General features: G+C 53.2%; 1 protein-coding gene across 1 annotated transcript in view; it reads left to right on the forward strand.

Annotated features, from left to right (window-relative positions):
• The first annotated feature begins 5,482 nt into the window (after window positions 1-5,482).
• ELFN1 (extracellular leucine rich repeat and fibronectin type III domain containing 1) overlaps window positions 5,483-16,294 on the forward strand; it is an 802,098-nt gene continuing 791,286 nt past the window's right edge. The window contains exon 1 of the mRNA XM_086940611.1: window positions 5,483-6,031. The gene's annotated coding sequence lies outside the window, so the exon portion shown is untranslated. The remainder of the gene's footprint in view (window positions 6,032-16,294) is intronic.

Consider the following 16,294-nt stretch of genomic DNA (forward strand, 5'->3'; position numbering starts at 1 on the left):
TGTGGGAAAGGATGTCACTTCCACCAAGGAACTGCTCATGATATCACATAACATAAGAGGTGACATCAAAAATGATATAGTGAATGCAATTGCAGACGACGTTGCCAATTACATAGGGCCTGGCGAGTCTGGCGGCCTGAGGAGTGCCATACTTGCTGTGTCAGTCCAGCCACCGCCGCACCAGCGGTCTGACTACCTCATTACAAGTTGGGCGGTCGAACCACCATTGCACCGCTGCAACTGCCAAGGATCAGAGATCACTTGCGGAGGCGCGGCGGTCTCAAGGCAGCGTTAAGCTTGGTAGGACCACTGTAGCCCCGTCAAGCATATTACAAGTTTCCTCTCTGCCACGGCTTTCATGGCAGTTCCTCCTCCACGAAAACTATGGTGGAGAGGAAACAAAGGGGGTCCTACAGGGCCCCCCTGTTGCCTCTGGGCCAAGGGGTGCATTCAGTGCCCCCCCTATGTGCGTGTACCCCAGTACCTCCACGGCATGGACTGCACCGGTACATACTGTGCAGGTACTGCCTTTGACGTTCCCATTGCGGTACCTATTTCATAGGCACCGCCGTGGGGGGGAAACAACCTTTACAACGCAACTTTTACAACGCACTACCATTACAATGAAACTTTTACAACGCAATATCCATTACAACGCATGCATTTACAACGCAACCATTACAACGCATGACACTACAACGCACACCACTACAACGCATGTCATTACAACGCAGTCATTACAACGCATACCATTACAACGCATAGCATTACAACACATAGTACCCCTACACTATCCAACACTTACCCTACTGTTGCACCCCCTGGAGTTAGAATAGTAATTTTTACCCGTACACTATCCAACACTTACTCTACTGTTGCACCCCCTGGAGTTAGAATAGTAATTTTTACCCTTACACTATCCAACACTTACCCCCCTATTTGCACCCCCTGGAGTTAGAATAGTAATTTTTACCCCTACACTATCCAACACTTACTCTACTGTTGCACCCCCTGGAGTTAGAATAGTAATTTTTACCCTTACACTATCCAACACTTACCCCCCTATTTGCACCCCCTGGAGTTAGAATAGTAATTTTTACCCCTACACTATCCAACACTTACTCTACTGTTGCACCCCCTGGAGTTAGAATAGTAATTTTTACCCCTACACTATCCAATACTTACCTTACATGCAATGTAATGTTATGCGTTGTAATGGTATGCGTTGTAAATGTAGTATGCGTTGTAGTGGAATGCGTTGTAAAGGTAGTTTAAAAGAATTCGTTGTAATGGCATGCGTTGTAATGGTATGCGTTGTAATGGATGTTGCGGTGTAAAAAATGCGTTGTAAAGGTAGGCGTTGTAAAAGTATGCGTTGTAACGTCATTCATCCGCCATGGGGGGAATGCCAAAGAACTGCCCATCCGCGACTAAAAAAGTCATAATCTGGTGGGCGGAGCACGCACAGGTCTGGAGGTGCGGGAGCGGGACGCCGGCACAGCAATCCCGCTCCCGCATCGCCGAACTCATCATCAGGCCCTTAGTCCACATGCAGGTCATGCCATGAGTTCTTCCTGAAACCTCAGTATGTAGCATACGCGCGCATGCGTGCTGCACCTGATGTGCCACTCGCCTCTGTGCGCGGTGTGCCGTGGGAATTGCCGCTGTACAGCGCAGAGGGCGGTGTCATCCCCGCGTTATCCCCTGCGTGTTAGATTAGCAGGGCACAGCTGAAGCTCGGATTAGGGGTTTTGTATGGCTACTGCCTTCTCAAAATGGTTAATGTTGTTTCTGGGTTTTATCTTTTTATCTATGTTTTTCATTAGACTGTAGAAGAGAAGATAAAAGACCTCGTTTGCAATGAACTTTACTGCCAGCGCCTCAATAAAGAGTTAGTTGGGAAAGTTATTGCTGCAATAGGCGGCTGCATAAAGCGACCAGGGTGCTTACTGCTCTATGGCTTCAAGGAGGGAGGGGGAGAAAGGGAGCTAAGAAGAGGGTGGGTGGGAGAGAGAGAGAGAGAAGGGAAGAGACAGGGAGACGAGAGGGGGAGGGGGAGGATATAGAAAGAGGGTGGAATGAGAGAGACAAGGGGAGAGACAGGGAGACGAGGGGGGAAGAGAGGGAGGGAGAAAAGGAGCTAAGAAGAGGGTGGAATGAGAGAGACAAGGGGAGAGACGGGGAGATGAGAGGGGGAGAGAGAAGGAGGGAGAAAGGGAGCTAGGAAGGGGTGGAACGAGAGAGAGAGAAGGGGAGAGACAGGGAGAAGAGAGGGGGAGGGAGAGGGGGAGGATATAGGAAGAGGGTGGAATGAGAGAGACAAGGGGAGAGACAGAGAGACGAGGGGGGAAGAGAGGGAGGGAGAAAAGGAGCTAAGAAGAGGGTGGAATGAGAAAGACAAGGGGAGAGACGGGGAGATGAGAGGGGGGAGAGAAAGGGAGCTAGGAAGGGGGTGGAACGAGAGAGAGAGAAGGGGAGAGACAAAGAGAAGAGAGGGGAAGAGAGGGAGGGAGAAAAGGAGCTAAGAAGAGGGCGGAATGAGAAAGACAAGGGGAGATGAGAGGGGGAGGGAGAAAGGGAGCTAGGAAGGGGGTGTAACGAGAGAGAGAGAAGGGGAGAGACAAAGAGAAGAGAGGGGAAGAGAGGGAGGGAGGGAGAAAAGGAGCTAGGAAGAGAGGGGGAGAGAGGAGAAAGACAGAGACGAGCAAGAGGAAGAAAGGGAGCTAGGAAGAGGAGAGATGGAGAGAAGGACAAAAACTGGAGGAGAGAATTAAGCTAGAAAGGATGAATGAGAAATTGAGCCAGAAAGAGGATAAGAGGGGGAGGTAGGGGAAAGAGACAGAGGAGGACAGAAACAAATAAAGGGAGAGAAAATAAGCTAGAAAAGGGATGGGATAGAGAAGGGAAGAGAGAAAGAGAGGAACAAAAACAGAGAGAGGGGGCGAGAAAGAGAACTAGAAACAGGAGAAGTGAGGCCGAGTGAGAGAGAGGCAGAGAGACAAGAGGAGGTAGAGAGAGCGAGAGTGAGAGAGAAAGCGAAAGAGAAGGACAGTAAAAACTGAGGGGTGAAAGGGAGCTAGAAAGAGGGTGTGAGGGTGAGAAAGAATAGAAGAGACAGAGTGGAGAGGGGCAGAAAAAGAAAGCGAGGATAAAGAGAGTTAGAAAGAGGATGAAAGGCCAAGAGGGAGCGATGGCAGGATGGAGAGAGAGGGAGAGAGAGAGAGGGGGGGGGGAGAGAGGGAGAGAGAGAGAGAGAGAGAGAGAGAGAGAGAGAGAGAGAGAGAGAGAGAGAGAGAGAGAGAGAGAGAGAGAGAGAGATAGGGGGGGGACAGGAGAGGGACAGGGAGAGGGGTTGAAAGAGGAAAAGAGATGGAAAGACAAGTGAGAGTGAGAGAAGAAAACCTGAGAGAGAGGCAGAGGGGGCCTGGTAAGAGAAAAAAGAGAGGATTAGAGAGAAAGGGGGGAGAGAACGAATGAGGGAGAGCAAAGTGAGGCAGAAAGAGAGAGGGGCCGATACAGAGATAGGGTAGGAAGAGCGAGAAATGGAAGAATATGAGAAATTAAAGAGGTGTGTGTAAGAGAGAGGGAGAGAGAAAGAGAGCTAGATAGAATTAGATTACAAAAATAGAGAGGGCAAAAGACAATGAGGGAGAAAGAGGGGGTTAAAAAGGGAGAGAGAACAGAGAGCGAGCGGGCCAGTGTGTTAGAAAGAGGGGCTTGGAGAGAAAGAGGAGAGAGTATGGGAGCTAGAATAGGGGCGGGGGAAGAGAGAGTGAAGAGAGAACAAGAGGTAGAGAAAGAGACAAAGAGGTGGAGAAAATAGGAAGAAACAGAAAAACAGGTCAGAGGAGGGGGAGAGATGAAAAGAGGGAGAGATGAAAAGAGGAAGAATGACAGAGAAAGATAGAGTGAGCTAGAGAGTGAGGGCTTGAGAAGGCCTGTAGAAAGTAAGGGAGAGGGAAAGAAGCACTGAGGGAGCTAGAGTCACAGAGAAAGAAAGAGCGACATGAAAAGGCAGCGAGAGGGCCAGTGAGAGAGTAATAAGCAGAGGAGGATAAAGGCAAAATGACGAAAGGAAAGTGGACAGATGGTAAAAGACTCGAAGGGTGAGAGAAGAGGCAAGGAGAAACAGAGTGTGGAAGATGAAGGGAAAGGGCAACAGTGCGAGGGAGATTTGAAAAGAAGACAGACTAGGAGACAGGGGCGGGTGGGGGAGGAAATGTGGAGGGAGAGAGAGAGGGAGAAAGAGAGAGAGAGAGAGGGAGAAAAAGAGAGCGAGAGATGGAAAAAGAAAAAATGAGAGCGACAGAGAGAAAGAGGGGAGAGAGAGAAGGAGGGAGAAAGAGAGAGAGAAAAAGAGAGAGAGAAAAAGAGAGAGAGAAAGAGAGAGAGGTGGAGAAAGAGTGAGAGGGGGAGAAAAAGAGATCTAGAGATGGAAAAAGAGAAAATAAGAGCGACAGAGAGAAAGAGAGAACGAGAGAGAGGGAGAAAGAGGGAGAAAGAGAGAGAAAGAAAGAAAGAGATAGAGAGAGAGAAAGAGAAAAGAGAAAAGAGAGAGAGAATGGGAGAAAGAGTGTGAGAATGAGCCACAGAGAAAGAGAGAGAAAGAGAGAGCGAGAGGGGGATGAGAAAGAGAGAGAGAATGAGCCACAGAGAGAGCGAGGAAGAGACTGTGTCTCAATAAGAAAGGGACAATCCTGACAGAAGGGGGGGGGGGGTGAAAACAAGATGAAGACCCAGAAGCAAGCGAGAAGGAAGGAAGAAGTGGGGTGGGGGGGCTACAACTAAAGGAGATTAAAAAAATACAGTTAGATGAAGTCGTAGGTCAAGAGAAAAACGGACATATGGATAAAGTATGCAAAAGAGGAAGCAGCAGAATTGTGAATGATTGGGATGGCTGAGAGATGGGGGAGGGGGGAGAGAGAGGCTACAGAAAAGGGAGAGAGACAGGCTGTGATAAGAGTGGAGAGAGAGCCAGACAGATGGAGAACTAGAGGGTGTGGAATAGAAACTGAGGAAACGAAAGGGGTGGAGGGTAGATACACGTCTAATAATCAGGAAAAGGGGAGATACAGAGAGATCGATATAGCGGTGAAGAAAGAGGGAGGAAAGGTTGAGGGAGAGAAATAGTAAACGATGAAAAGAAAAGAAAAATTAGGAGAGAGCGTCTGCGATAAAAGCAGGGCAGAAGAGTGTAAAAGGGGAAAACACAATATTGTGGAGAAAAGGAAAGGGATGTAAAAGAGGAAAGAAGAAAAACAGAAAAGGGAGAGGAGTGTCTGTGATAATAGGGCGGGAAAAAGAAGACATGAACAGAGAGACCGAAAGAGAAGAGAAGGTTGGAGGCTTGAAAGAAACCAAAGCGAGAACGAGAGAAGGAAAAGCGAGAGCGAGCGAGGGAAAAGGGGGGGGCGAGTCTGGGTTAAAGGGGCGGGGGGAGAAGACATCAAACTAGGGAAAGAGAGAGCTGGGTAGACGATTCGGGAGGACGGGAGGCGAGAGCGGAGGCAGGTGCTGCCGGAGCGGGCGAGGGCACAGGGGCGCGCTGACTGCCGCCCCTTTATAGACCGCCGCGGCCAGCAGGCAATCTGATTAGAAGCTTTGCGCTGTAACTTGGGCCGGCTGCGCTGGATCAACATGCTGGGCGCGCTTAAGTTGCTCACGCCGCCTCCTCTCCCGCCAGCAGGGCTCCCCCCCATTAAAGCGTGTGATCGCGCTCGGCGAGGGCGCCCCGCCACCGCCGCCTGAGCCGTGCGAGCTGCGGAGAGCGCTGTGGCGCGCTGGATGGCCCCCGGGAGGCGTGCGCTCTGCTCAGGGGGGGACGCGGCCGGAGAGGAGCCCCTGCGCCCCGCCGATCGTCGCCTGACGCCGCAGTCGGGAGCCGCCAGCCTCTCTAGCCCTGGGATGTGCCACCGCCTCCGCCAGCGCTAGTTGGAGCCGCGGAGACGGGCGAGGAGAGCCGCCGATCCACCGGCCCCGGGGAGCTGAGGGCGCACGGAGGCGCGCACGGGACCCCTCCAGCCAGCTCCAGGTAGGAGAAGGGGCTCCGGGGCGGGGTGCGTCCGGGGGCTCGGAGGGGAGGCTGGCTCCCCGTCCTGCTGCAGTGTATTGCACGCTGGTTCTCTTGGATGTGTGCCTGGGCTCATACTGGAGATGGACGGGGGTGCCAGGGAGCTGCTCTGCCCCCAGCTTCTCCGTGCAGTCTGGGAACTGCATGCCCGGCCGGCCCGGACTACCGCAGGGCTGCATCCGCCGGCGTCCCGGCTGCGAGTGAACTGCATCCTCCTGTGCCCCGGCAGCGAGTGAACTGCGTCCCCGGCACAGCGTTCCCCCAGCGTCCCAGGATAGCCCGGGCTGTGCTTCCCATACAAGGATTGCCCCATCTTTTCATCATCACCCGACCAGCCTCGCCGGGAGCGCGCCCCATGGCATCGTACCCCGGGGTCCCGGGACAGTCAGGGCTATGCTTACCAAGCAACCATGGCCCACCCCCCTCAGCGCGTCCCCACCCCTCCCGGGCAGCTTGTTACTTGCATCTCCACCCTGACCTGGTACCCAGGGAGTCTGTTTGAGGTGGCTCGTGAGCGGCAGGACTTCAACCACCCAATGTAATGCCAGGCTGCACCTCCAGCCTTCTCAGGCAGCCAGCCCGCTATATCACCCCCCCCCCCCCCCCCCCCGCAGCATGTGAACTGTTTGCCCCAGACCACCCACCCCCAGGCAGCCAGTGGGCTGCATTCCCCCAGCCTCCGATGGCAACTTGTAAGCTGCACCCCACCGCCTCCAAAGGCAGCCTGTAATCTGAATCCCCCCGCCTCTCCGGGCTGACTGGAGGCTGCATTTTCACCTCCTTGCCGGCAGGTTTTTAGGCTGCATTCCACTAGCTACCTATAAACAATATATGACATAGGAGCTGCCGTCCCATAGCCTCCACAGGCATCCAGTGGGCTGCATTCCCCAGTCTTCTAATGAAGCCTGTGAGCTGTGTTCACCCACCCTCCGAATGCAGCCTGTAATTTGCATTCCATTAGCTTCTACAGGCAGCCTGTAAACCGCATTTCATCTGCCACTACAGGCAACATGTAAACCGCATTTCATCTGCCTCTACATGCAGCCTGTAAACCGCATTTCATCTGCCTCCACGGGCAGCCTGTAAACCGCATTTCATCTGCCTCTACAGGCAGACTGTAAACCGCATTTCATCTGCCTCTACAGGCAGCCTGCAAACCGCATTCCATCAGCCTCTACATGCAGCCTTCAAACCGCATTTCATCTGCCTCTATAGGCAGTCTGTAAGCCACATTTCACCAGCGCTCTACAGACGTCGCATTTCATCTGCCTCTATAGGCAGCTACGCTGCATTTCATCAGCCCTAAAGGCTACCCGTAACCTGCATAACCCTAGTCCCAAAGGCAGTTCATGTATCGCAATCCCCAGCCTCCCTGTTAACTCATTCCCCAGCCTCCATGTTAACTCATTCCCCAGCCTCCATGTAAACTCATTCCCAGCCTCCATGTTAACTCATTCCCAGCCTCCATGTTAACTCATTTCCCAGCCTCCCCTGTTAACTCATTCGTCTAGCCTTCCCTGGCAGCCTGAGAGCAGCATTCCTCCAGCGTTCCTGGCAGACTGAGGGTGGATATCTTGTGGGAATGAGTTCACATTCAGGCTGGGAGAATGAGTTAACATGGGAGGCTGGGAATGAGTTGACATGGGAGGCTGAGAATGAGTTGACAGGGGAGGCTGAGAATGAGTTGACAGGGGAGGCTGAGAATGAGTTGACAGGGGAGGCTGAGAATGAGTTAACAGGGGGGCTGGGAATGAGTTAACTGGGGGGGGCTGGGAATGAGTTAACATGGAGGCTTGGGAATGAGTTAACAGGGGAGGCTGGAGGAATGAGTTAACAGGGGGGGCTGGGAATGAGTTAACTGGGGGGGGGGGTGGGAATGAGTTAACAGGGGAGGCTGGGAATGAGTTAACAGGGGGGCTGGGAATGAGTTAACTGGGGGGGGGGCTGGGAATGAGTTAACATGGAGGCTTGGGAATGAGTTAACGGGGGAGGCTGGAGGAATGAGTTAATAGGGGGGAGGCTGGAGGAATGAGTTAACAGGGGAGGCTGGGGAATGAGTTAACAAGGGGGAGGCTGGAGGAATGAGATAACAAGGGGGAGGCTGGGAATGAGTTAGCGGGGGAGGCTGGAGGAATGAGTTACCAGGGGGGGCTGGGAATGAGTTAACAGGGGAGGCTGGGAATGAGTTAGCGGGGGAGGCTGGAGGAATGAGTTACCAGGGGGGGCTGGGAATGAGTTAACAGGGGAGGCTGGGAATGAGTTAACAAGGGGGAGGCTGGGAATGAGTTAACAGGGGAGGCTGCAGGAATGAGTTACCAGGGGAGGCTGGGAGAATGAGTTAACTGGGGAGGCTGGGAATGAGTTACCAGGGGAGGCTGGGAGAATGAGTTAACTGGGGAGGCTGGGAATGAGTTAACAGGGGAGGCTGGGAGAATGAGTTAACAGGGGGGGGGGCTGGGAAAGAGTTACCAGGGGAGGCTGGGAGAATGAGTTAACAGGGGAGGCTGGGGGAATGAGCTAACAGGGGGGGGGGGATGAGTTACCAGGGGAGGCTGGAGGAATGAGTTACCAGGGGAGGCTGGAGGAATGAGTTAACAGGGGGGCTGGGAATGAGTTACCAGGGGAGGCTGGAGGAATGAATTAACGGGGGGCTGGGAATGAGTTACCAGGGGAGGCTGGAGGAATGAGTTAACAGGGGGGGCTGCAAATGAGTTAACAGGGGGGCTGGGAATGAGTAGCCAGGGGAGGCTGGAGGAATGAGTTGACAGGGGGGGCTGGGATTAAGTTACCAGGGGGGCTGGGAATGAGTTACCGGGGGAGGCTTTGGAAAGAGTTACCAGGGGAGGCTGGGGAATGAGTTACCAGGGGAGGCTGGGGAATGAGTTAACAGAGGAGGCTGGGGAAAGAGTTACCGGGGGAGACTGGGGAATGAGTTACCAGGGGAGGCTGGGGGAATGTTTTAAGAGGGAGGCTGGGGGAATGAGTTAACATAGAGGCTGGGAGAATCAGTTACCAGGGGAGGCTGGGAATGAGTTACCAGGGGAGGCTGGGAATGAGTTACCAGGGGAGGCTGGGAGAATGTTTTAAGAGGGAGGCTGGGGGAATGAGTTAACAGGGGAGGCTGGGGGAATATTTTAAGAGGGAGGCTGGGAAATGAATTAACAGGGAGCCTGGGAGAATGAGTTAACAGCAGAGGCTGGGGGAATGCAGTATATAAGCTGCCTTTGGGGCTAGGGTTATGCAGCTTACAGGCAGCCTTTGGGGGCAGATGAAGTGCGGTTACAGGTTTCCTGTGAGCTGCACTCCCCCACTTCCCTGGGCTGCCTGTGAGCTGCACTCCCCCACTTCCCTGGGCTGCCTGTGAGCTGCACTCCCCTGCTTCCCCGGGGTGCCTGTGAGCTGCACTCCCCTGCTTCCCTGGGCTGCCTGTGAGCTGCACTCCCCCACTTCCCTGGGCTGCCTGTGAGCTGCACTCCCCTGCTTCCCCGGGGTGCCTGTGAGCTGCACTCCCCTGCTTCCCTGGGCTGCCTGTGAGCTGCACTCCCCCACTTCCCTGGGCTGCCTGTGAGCTGTACTGCCCTGCTTCCCCGGGGTGCCTGTGAGCTGCACTCCCCTGCTTCCCAAGGCTGCCTGTGAGCTGCACTCCCCCACTTCCCCGGGCTGCCTGTGAGCTGCACTCCCCTGCTTCCTCGGGCTGCCTGTGAGCTGCACTCCCCCACTTCCCCGGGCTGCCTGTGAGCTGCACTCCCCTGCTTCCCCGGGCTGCCTGTGAGCTGCACTCCCCCACTTCCCCGGGCTGCCTGTGAGCTGCACTCCCCTGTACTTCCCGAGGCAGCTCTTAGCTGCACTGCCCGCTTCCCCAGGCTGGCTCTGAGCTGCCCCTCCCTCATCCCGGGGCTGCCTGCCAGGTGCACTCCCCACTTCCCCAGGCTGCCTGCGAGTTGCATTCACCCTCTTCCTCAGGCTGTCTCTGAGCTGCACTCCTCTGCACCCCAGGCTGTCTCGGAGGTGTATCCCCAGCTTTCCAGAGCTGCCAGTGAGCCTCACTTCCCCTCTTCACCCAGGAATCTGTGAGCTGCCCCTCTCTTCCCCGGGCTGCCTGTGAGCTGCAGTACCCTCTACTTCCTGAGGCAGTTGTTAGCTACACTGTCAAGCTTCCCCAGACTGCCTGTGAGCTGCCCCCTCCCTCATCCTGGGGCTGCCTGTCAGATGCACTCCCTTACTTCCCCAGCTGCCTGTGAACTGCAGTCCCCTTTACTTACCCCAGCTGCCTGTGAGCTGCACTCCCCCGCTCCTCCCCAGCTGCCTGTGACCTGCACTGCCCCGCTCCCCCCCTGCTGCCTGTGACCTGCACTCCCCCGCTCCCCCCCCTGCTGCCTGTGACCTGCACTCCCCCGCTCCCCCCCTGCTGCCTGTGACCTGCACTCCCCCACTACCCCATGCTGCCTGTGAGCTGCACTTCCCCTCTTCCCCAGACTGCATGTGACCTGCACTCCCCCACTTCCCTGGGCTGCCTGTGAGCTGCACTCCCCCGCTCCCCATGCTGCCTGTGAGCTGCACTCCCCCGCTCCCCTTCCCTTCTTCCCTTCTTCCCTGGGCTGCCTGTGAGCTTCACTCTCACTCCTCTCGAGGCTGCAGGGAGCTCGTTTCCCCCGTCAGTCGCAGCCCCCAGTTTTCCTACGCAGCTCTCGAGCTGAATTCCCAGCCTCTCCAGGGATCCAGAGACGAGCACTGCCGCGGCCTCCACTGACGCCCCAAACATTAAGCAAGATGCACACGCAACCTCTTCAGACAACTCAAAACCCCCTCTCTCGCAATCTCCACACCCCCCGCCCCCCCCCCCCCCAATGTACCATGATGCTCCCCGTGATCTGAAATTCCCAAACCAACACTTCTTAGGAACTGCATTCCCCCTAGCTCTTCTAATCCCAGCCAACCCGACCTAACACCGTGTGACCGCCTGCACCCTCTGATCTCCGACAGACCTCCCTCCGCCTCAGTAAGATGGTGTTTTCTTCCCATGTTAGCAAGGGGTCTGCAAACACCATTGGGGCTCCAGGAAGGGTTTGCGGACGTAGGAGAGACGTAAGAAACGTCAAAATGGCCCTCCAATAAGACATGTCAGGGCCCCTCCGGTTCAGTCTGAGCTCACTAGGGACAGACCGTGGTGGCCTCAGGAGAGCCCCCCCCCCCCCCCCCGCCCCCACCCCCCTCCCCACCATTTGCAAATAACAGCACTCCAAATGTGTAGCACTGATGAAAGCGGGTTTGAGTTACATTGAAAGGAAGATATAGCGTTTGGGAAGCACTTTCACAGCAACTAGGCGCTCTTAGCGATGTGGCTGAGGTAACGGGCCTGGGATTTAAAAGCACTCTGTGATGCAGCATACTAGTACCAGGGGGCACGCGAGAGTGGGCAATTCTCTGTAGCGCCGTCGGGTGTAAACTTCTGCGAGGGCGCCCTGGCTCGGAAGACGAGCGCCGGAAGTGTCTGGGTGCGTAGGGTTCGGTGTGTTGCAGCTGGCACGCACTTTATAGCGCCAAACCTGCGTGTGTGGCGCAGTACGTGAATGCACAGCTCCAACTGGTCTTCGAGGAGCAAGACGGCCTGCAGCGGACTCGGATGAGTGGTGGCGGTGAGAAACGGTAGCGCTACACACACTGCACCCCCACCTGGCAGGTTGGCACTGTGTGAGATGTAAAGATGATTGAAGTGCATGAACCCAGGCAAGGTGCGTGCAGTGGCTTTAGGTCTCTGTCTGTGCGTTGACAGTTCAGCAAGGATCTGTTTGCAGCGTCCTCAGGCTTGTGATGGCGGCGCTATAAAAGGGCAGCGCTACCTCCTAGGCTTAAAGTGTGGGAGATGTAAAGATGCTAGAAGTGCGTCTACCTGCGTCGTCGTAAGGGTGTAGTGGACTGGTGTCAGTGCAAGAGAAAAAGCTCTTCTCAGCTGGGATTCATCACTATCAGTGGGGGGCTACATGCACTTCTCAGCGGGCATTCATTACTATCAGTGGGGGGCTACATGCACTTCTCAGCGGGCATTAATTACTATCAGTGGGAGGGTACCAGCACTTTCCAGCAGAGATTCATTACTATCAGTGGGAGGCTACAATCACTTCTCAGAGGGGGAAGATACCAGCACTTCTCAACTAGGATTTATTACTATCAGTGGGAGGCTACAAGCACTTCTCAGCAGAGATTCATTACCCTCACTGGAAGTTTACAAGCACTTCTCAGAGGGGGAGGATACCAGCACTTCTCATCAGAGACTCATTACTATCAGTGGGAGGCTACACGCACTTCTCAGCAGAGATTCATTACCCTCACTGGAAGTTTACAAGCACTTCCCCGAAGTGGGAGGATACCAGCACTTCTCAGCCAGGACTATTGCTACCAATGGGAGGCTACAAGCACTTCTCATCAGAGATTCATTACTATCATTGGAAGTTTACAAGCACTTCCCAGAAGTGGGAGGATACCAGCACTTCTCAGCCAGGATTATTGCTACCAATGGGAGGCTACAAGCACTTCTCATAAGAGATTCATTACTATCATTGGAAGTTTACAAGCACTTCCCAGAAGTGGGAGGATACCAGCACTTCTCAGCCAGGATTATTGCTACCAATGGGAGGCTACAAGCACTTCTCATAAGAGATTCATTACTATCATTGGAAGTTTACAAGCACTTCCCAGAAGTGGGAGGATACCAGCACTTCTCAGCCAGGATTATTGCTACCAATGGAGGCTACAAGCACTTCTCATCAGAGATTCATTACTATCATTGGAAGTTTACAAGCACTTCCCAGAAGTGGGAGGATACCAGCACTTCTCAGCCAGGACTATTGCTACCAATGAGAGGCTACAAGCACTTCTCATCAGAGATTCATTACTATCATTGGAAGTTTACAAGCACTTCCCAGAAGTGGGAGGATACCAGCACTTCTCAGCCAGGATTATTTCTACCAATGGGAGGCTACCAGCACTTCTTATCAGAGATTCATTACTATCATTGGAAGTTTACAAGCACTTCCCAGAAGAGGGAGGATACCAGCACTTCTCAGCCAGGATTATTGCTACCAATGGTAGGCTACAAGCACTTCTCATCAGAGATTCATTACTATCATTGGAAGTTTACAAGCACTTCTCAGAGGGGGAGGATACCAGCACTTCTCAGCCAGAATTACTGCTACCAATTGGAGGCTACAAGCACTTCTCATCAGAGATCCATTACTATCATTGGAAGTTTACAAGCACTTCCCAGAAGTGGGAGGATACCAGCACTTCTCAGCCAGGATTATTGCTTCCAATGGGAGGCTACATGCACTTCTCAGCAGAGATGCATTACTATTATTGAATTTTACCAGCACTTTTCAGTAGTGGGTGGATGCGAGCACTTCTCAGACAGGATTCATTGCTACCAGTGGGAGGGGACCAGAACGTCTCAGCAGGGATGAACTACTATCAGTGGGAGGGTACCAGCAGTTCTCAGCACTCAAAGGGCGCTTGGAGGAATTCCTGCACTTTGGCTACCCACTGGCAATTGGTCAGGGGTAACATTCCGACCCATCCTTTTTAGCCCACAGAGCCACCTCAGTTTGGACCCAGCCATATGGAAATCAGTCTTGACCCTGCTACAATATCAAAGAGTCCAGCCCGAACAGCCAGGCCGGGTGATCTCTGAACCAGAGCACAAGTAACCCAAAACCATTTTTGCCCTGATTGGGCCTCTTCAGTCGGGTGTAGCTTGGTTCCATTGGCATGGTGAGCAAGGACCCACATCTGGGCATATCCTTTGCCACTTGGGTTGTTACATCAAACGCAAAAGATGATGGGAGGGATGCTTGCAATAAACCTACCCACTGGCAATTGGTTGGGGTATCATTCCAACCCATCGTTCTTCAGCCCACTATGCCACCTCTGTTCGTGTAGTGATTTGCATAGGGTGGGTCTTTCTCTCGAGTGGCACGGTGGGTAAAAATAATGGCATGGAATGGAGCCTGAGTGATTGACAGTGACTTAAATTAATTCAAGCATTCCCTCCATCACCTTGTTGTCGCAGTGGCATTTTAGCAACACTTCTCAGCAGAGATGCATTACTATCAGTGGGAGGCTACCAGCACTTCTCAGCAGAGGTGGACTGCTGTCACTGGACGTTTACCAGCCCTCCTCAAGGGTGGTGCATTGTTATCTCTGGGAGGGTACCAGCACTTCTCAGCAGAGATGCATTGCTATCAGTGGGAGGCTACCAGCACTTCTCAGCAGAGGTGGACTGCTGTCACTGGACGTTTACCAGCCCTCCTCAAGAGTGGTGCATTGTTATCTCTGGGAGGGTACCAGCACTTCTCAGCAGAGATGCATTACTATTGGTGGAAGTCACTAGCACTTCTCAGCAGGGGTAAATTGATGTTACTTGAACTTTACCACAACTTCTCAGCAGAGGTGAATTGCAATCTGTGGGAATGTACCAGCACTTCTCAACATGGAATCATTGCTATCAGTGGGAGGATACCAGGACTTCTCAGCAGAGATGCCTTGCTGTCAGTGTGATGGTACCAGCAGTTCTCAGCAGGGATACATTGCTTTCAGTGGGAGGGTCCTGGGACATGTCATCAGCGATGCCTTGCTGTCAGTGTGATGGTACCAGCAGTTCTCAGCAGGGATACATTGCTTTCAGTGGGAGGGTCCTGGGACATGTCATCAGCGATGCCTTGCTGTCAGTGTGATGGTACCAGCAGTTCTCAGCAGGGATAAGTTGCTTTCAGTGGGAGGGTCCTGGGACATGTCATCAGCGATGCCTTGCTGTCAGTGTGATGGTACCAGCAGTTCTCAGAAGGGATACATTGCTATCAGTGGAAGGGTCCCAGGACTTTTGTGTGCATTACTATCAGTTGGAGTTTTTATCAGGGATACATTTCCATAAGTGGGCGGGTACCATAAGCTCTCAGTAGGAATATATTGCTGTCAGGGGGATAGTACCCGCTGTTTTCAGCAGGGATACATCGCTAGTGAAAAGGTACCAGCAGTTCTCAGCAGGAATACATCGCTATCAGTGAGAAGGTACCAGCAGTTCTCAGCAGGAACGTATAGCTAACAGTGGGAGGGTACCAGCAGTTCTCAGCAGGAATACATTGCTAACAGTGGTAGGGTACCAGCAGTTCTCAGCAGTAACGTGTTGCTAACAGTAGGAGGGTACCAGCAGTTCTCAGCAGGAAGGCATCGCTATCAGTGAGAAGGTACCAGCAGTTCTCAGCGGGAATACATTGTTAACAGTGGTAGGGTACCAGCAGTTCTCAGCAGTAACGTGTTGCTAACAGTAGGAGGGTACCAGCAGTTCTCAGCAGGAAGGCATCGCTATCAGTGAGAAGGTACCAGCAGTTCTCAGCAGGAATACATCGCTATCAGTGAGATGGTACCAGCAGTTCTCAGCAGGAATACATTGCTATCAGTGAGAAGGTACCAGCAGTTCTCAGCAGGAACGTATTGCTAACAGTGGGAGTATACCAGCAGTTCTCGGCAGGGATTCATTCCTCTCAGTCGGAGGGCCCCAGGACTTCTCAGCTGAGATGTTTTGCTGTCAGTTGGATCGTGCGAGCAGTTATCACCAATGACACCTTGCTATCCGTGGGAGGGTACCATGACTTCTCAGCAGAGATACCTTGCTGTCAGTGGGATAGTTCTAGCAGTTCTCAGCAGGGATATATTGCTATCAGTGGGGGGGAGGGTCCCAGGACTTGTCAGCTGAAATACCTTGATGTCAGGGGAATAGTACCCATAGTTCCCAACAGGGATACCTTGCCATCAGTTGGAAACTATCGGGACTTTGGTGTGCATTACTACTATCAGTGGGATAGTACCAGCAGTTCTCAGCAGTAATACGTTGCTATCAATGGGATAGTACCAGCAGTTTCCAGCAGGGATGCATTACTATCAGTTGGAAGGCACCAGCAGTTCTTAGCAGCAATGTATTGCTGTGAGTGGGAGGGTACCATCAGTTCTCAGCATGAATATATTGCTATCAGTGGCAGGATACCAGCAGTTCTCAGCAGGTGTGCATACCTATCAGTTGGAAGGCACCAGCAGTTCTTAGCACCAATGTATTGCTGTGAGTGGGAGGGTACCATCAGTTCTCAGCATGAATATATTGCTATCAGTGGAAGGATACCAGCAAAGTTCTCAACAGGTGTGCATTACTATCAGTGGGAGGTTGCCAGCAGTTCTCAG

The sequence above is a fragment of the Lissotriton vulgaris genome, chromosome 10 (genome assembly GCF_964263255.1).
Source record: "Lissotriton vulgaris chromosome 10, aLisVul1.2, whole genome shotgun sequence".
Lineage (NCBI taxonomy): Eukaryota > Metazoa > Chordata > Amphibia > Caudata > Salamandridae > Lissotriton > Lissotriton vulgaris.